We start from the raw sequence: 4,926 nt of genomic DNA on the forward strand, positions 1-4,926 counted from the left end.
ACAGACATGATGTTCTAAGAAAAGTCCAAATCTAGTTAGGTCTTAAAGTATTTAGAAGGCCCCTGTGAGCTTAGAAGTTTGACAGATGGTAATCAAAACTCATGACCAGACAACTGCAGACCACTCCTCTTAGCTCATAGATGGTAGAAAAATGATAATCATTTCTATCATCTCTCGTAACCAGATATCTGCAGCCTATCACTCTTAGCTCATGGTTTTCTTTATCATGGTTGTAAAAATATATAAAGCTTCTTGTCAAAGGCAAGCACATATCCTTTCTCTTAAGGTACCCATGCCTTTTGGGCATGTCTCTTTCTAATAAATTCTGTCTTAAGCTACACTTGGGACTTGATCTGAAATTCTTCTCTGTGGCCAAGTCAAAGAACCCACTGAGCAACATACCACCTCTCACATGGCATCATTCCCACACAAGGTAATAAGCTGAAGGGGTGCAGGGAAACTTACCCAAAAATATGGCCTTTACCACAAAGTCCATCTGACCTTCCAGCCATGAGAAGCCATGAGAAGCTACTTCCCCTCCTGTTATCCTGTTAATCTATTGCAGAAAAGTAGAGCAAGATATGACCACACCGGAACAAGCCTTTCTACCAGTATAATGACTGTCTCCAAGGATCCTTTAAATTCCAAAGATAACTATCTGCAAGTCATTCTCTGTTTCCCCCATCCATTCTTTGTCCCAACCATGTGTTGCCCCTCAATAGAATTCTTCTTCTTCCCCCTCCCATAACCTGTTTTACCACAACACAAGCCCCCATTCTTGCTGTAACCTCAAGATAGTATTTAAGTTTCTGTAACTTATTGGGAAGTTGGGTCTCAATTCTGAAGCTTCCTGTGTATACACATTAAATAAAATGTGTATTCCTTTTCTCCTATTAATCAGTCTTGCCTCATACCATAGTCCCCACTAAGTCCAGCACAGGCTATTAGAGCTCTTTCATATTTCAGTAAAGAAGTGCTCCAGGCCCAAAGCTCATTCTTATGTGGCCACACAGACTGCATACCCTGCATGTTACTGCCGATGTCAACAATTATCTGACAGAATCTAAAGAAGCTTAGAGCTAAAGAAGTCTTTGGGATCATTTTATTGTAAATCAAAACTAAAATCCTCCCTCCCAATCAACTGAACAGACCCTTTCTGGGTCAAGGAGATCTCAGAGAAACCTAAAAAAATGAATTTCCGACTATTATGGGGAGATAAGTTGGCCATAACTTGTTATAACCCTCTCTTTGGAGTTTGGGCACAAGTGACCAGCATTAACATTAAAATAAAGATCATAAAACTGACAAAATGGACTGTGGCAATAAGAAACCAAGCTCCAACCTGACTGTGACATAGCATCACATGACAGAGAGCAGACCTGAAGAAAATAAAGATAGTTTACCTCAAAATATATTTGACGTATTTTGAAATGGCCCTGCAAAGCTATCATTTGTGAGGAAATTTTACATTTGTAGAGAATCTCCATTAATACAGCCAGACCTTTCCCAGATCTAGAAGAGATTAAGTAAGAGTCTGATACCTTTTAAGTTCTGAAAAGAGACATTCACCATCTATTCTCTCTGAAGGCTGCTACCTGGATGCTTCATTTACATAACAAGAACCTTGGCTTTCACAACCTCCCTCATCATAACTCAAGCATTTCTTTACACTGACTTCAAGTCTTTAGACCAAGTTTAACTCTTTCAACCAAATGTCCATCAGAAAATCTTTGAATCCACCTATGACCCCTGAGCCTCCCCTTTGAGATGTCCCACCTTTCTGAAACTTCCATGTATTGATTTATGTTCTTGCTTCTAACTTCTGTCTTCTTAAAATGTATAAAACCAGACTGTAATCTAATCACCTTGGGCACACTTTCTCAAGACCTCTTGAAACTGTTCCCCAGGTTTTCGGGTCAAAATGACTCACAGGCTGGCTGTTGCAGCATCAATCTGGGACTGGAAAGAATTTTAAAATGGTATTACAATGCTGCAGAATTCAATAAACTGAGGATAATGCGGGATGATACAATATATGAGGATGAAGATGTCAAAGAAGTCATAAGAAGCCTTCCTGAAAACCTTTATAATGACAGGATGTTTCGCATTAAGAGAGCACTGGACCTGACCATAAGGCAGCAGATCTTGCCTAAAGAGCAGTGGACCGGCCTGGTGTGGTGGCTTAGCCTGTAATCTCAGCACTTTGGGAGGACAAGGCGAGATGATTGCCTGGGCAACTTGGTGAAACCTCGTCTCTACAATAAATCACAAAAACCAGTCAGGCACAGTGGCATGCATCTGTAGTTCCAGCTGCTTGGAAGGCTGAGGCGGAAGGATCGCCTGAGCCCAGCAGGTTGAGACTGCAGTGGCCATGAGCGTGCCACTGCACTGAAGTCTGGGTGACAAGAGTGAGACTCCAACTCAAAGGAAAAAAAAAAAAGGGCACTGGACCAAATATAAATAGGATAAATTCTACCTTGAACCATATCTGAAAGAGGTTGTTCAGAAAGAAAAGGAAGAGAAAAAGGGGCAAAGAAGTAATCATGTAGTTGAAATCTGGGGATGCAGCTATCCTCAAAGTATTTTTATGAAGATGGTTCAACCTAAAACATACAATTTAAGAATTACTTGGTTGTAGATGTATTACTTTAAATAACTATCTACCGTAATAAACAAATTTTTAAAAAACTGTTCCCTGGGCCATGGTCACTCATATCAGCTGAGAATAAGCCATTTAAAATATTTTACAGCCGGGCTCGGTGGCTCAGCCTGTAATTCCACGCCTTTGGGAGGCTGAGATGAGTGGATTGCCTGAGCCCGCAGGTTTGAGACCCGCCTGGGCAACTTGGCGAGACCTCATCTCTACAATAAATAAAAAAATAATAATTAGCCGGGCATGGGAGCGTGCACCTGTAGTTCCATCTACTTGGAAGGCTGAGGTGGAAGGATCACTGGAGCCCAGCAGGTCGAGGCTGCGGTGGCCGGGAGCGACCACTGCACTCCAGTCTGGGCAACAGAGTGAGACTCCAACTCAAAAAAACAGAAAAAATAAAAATAAAAAAAAAATAAAATATTTTACAATTTGCTTTTTCTGTTAACACCATCTACCCTCTATCCATGTCATTTTGTCTATTTTCTTCTATGTATATTTGACTTCCCAACTCTTAGGCCATGCCCCAGTGAATTTACCCAGTTACCAGCCAACACCAAGTCTGGTGGACAACAGAGAACATTTAGCTAGGGATAAAAGAAGAGAGAAAGACATGCTGTTGCTGTGGGACCACCAAGCCCAGTTAAAGATAAAGAAAATGTTTTTTATAATACAGATTAAAATGCTGGCACAAAAGACAAATTCTGGTAAAAGATGTGACAATGAACTGTCTTCTAGAAATTGAATTCTTTCCAAAATAGAGAATCAGATGCATTTTTTATTTGCTTTAATCATTTCAAGAATAAGGCAAAACCACAAAACCAAAAAGATTATGAGGAAGTAGAGGAGGAATCAAAGCTAATAGTTACTCTCTTACTAGAAAGTTTTGAAAATATTGGAGGAACTGAATACACATTGAATTAACTTGAATTGAATTGAACTGAAGAATTCACACCTTTGCAAGCAACAGACAAGGAAAAATGGCTGAATCTAGGGAGAGTTTTTCTGTGGCCTTATGATAGTCAGTTAGCTCACTGTTGGAAATTTAATATTCCATTTTTTCTTTTCTTTATCATTACAGTAAAAAACTTTCCACATTTATCTATAAAGCAGTGAGGTCTGAAATTATGTTATTTAGCATATGGTCTTATTTCTGATATACTAATTTTAGTAGATATTTTGGGCAGTTAGTGCAAAAAAATTGAAATAAGAAAAGCCACCACCTACAATCTACTACAGTTATATTTTCAACTTAGAGTCAGTGTTTTCAATTTGCTTACACTTAGTTTTAATCAATTTTTAATTTTTTCATTGTTCTTTTGTTGCTTTACTGAATCAACTTATGAATTTGTTAGTAAAAAAACATGTGTGGCCCATTATTTCAGCAACTAAGTAATCAGCCTTTTCTATAGAGAAGAAATGAATCTCAAGATAAGGGACCAAGTTAGGTCACCCACATTTCTCTCAACATGCTTGCATTTTCAATTTTTTGGCTGCATTTTAATGTAATGGCCAATAGCAAAAAGAGATTTGAGAGAGTACATCTCAGATCATATCTGCACCTGGCAAATTATTAACATTACAGACTGTTTTTTCTCATTGAAAAGTTTAAATTATTCTCTTCTTTTGACAGGTAAATATACTTCACTAAATAAATATTTGCAATTTTTTTTTTTTGTCAGAGGCTCATTCTGTCACCCAGGCTGGAGTGCAGTGGTACACTCATGGCCACCGCAGCCTTGACCTTCTGGGCTCAGGAGATCCTTCTGCCTCAGCCTTCCAAGTAGCTGGAAACACAAGCTTGTGCCACCACACCTGGCTAATTTTTTGATTTATTGTAGAGACAAGGTCTTGCCATGTTGCTCAGGCTGGTCTTGAACCCCTGAGCCCAGGCAATCCTCTTGCCTCCACCTTCCAAAGTGTTGGGATTACAGGCTTGAGCCACCACGCCCGGCACAATATTTGCAACCATTAAACAGGAATTTGGATATCAATTATGTACAAGACACAGTGTATGCTACTATAAAACAGACTGAACAAAAGATGGAAGATTTATTCTCCAAAATTCCCAAGTATTAAAATGTATTTTCTTATTTCTACCTTTCAATGTTTCTCCCTTAGAAACACTGATTCTATGTATCTTGGAATGTTTTGTTATAAAGTTATATTTTTATTTATTTAGCACAAAGTTTTTAACACTGGCAAAATCAATTCAGCTGTATTTAAGGCTTTTTTTTTTTTTTTTTGAGTTGGAGTCTCACTCTGTCGCCCAGACT

The 4,926-nt window shown here is 38.8% G+C and overlaps 1 pseudogene; it reads left to right on the forward strand.

Moving 5' to 3' along the window:
- The first annotated feature begins 1,965 nt into the window (after positions 1-1,965).
- Positions 1,966-2,638, forward strand: LOC103268339 (annotated as a pseudogene).
- Positions 2,639-4,926: the final 2,288 nt, after the last annotated feature.

The sequence above is a fragment of the Carlito syrichta genome, unplaced genomic scaffold, assembly GCF_000164805.1.
Source record: "Carlito syrichta isolate Samal-C Ts95f unplaced genomic scaffold, Tarsius_syrichta-2.0.1 Scaffold308818, whole genome shotgun sequence".
NCBI classification, from domain to species: domain Eukaryota; kingdom Metazoa; phylum Chordata; class Mammalia; order Primates; family Tarsiidae; genus Carlito; species Carlito syrichta.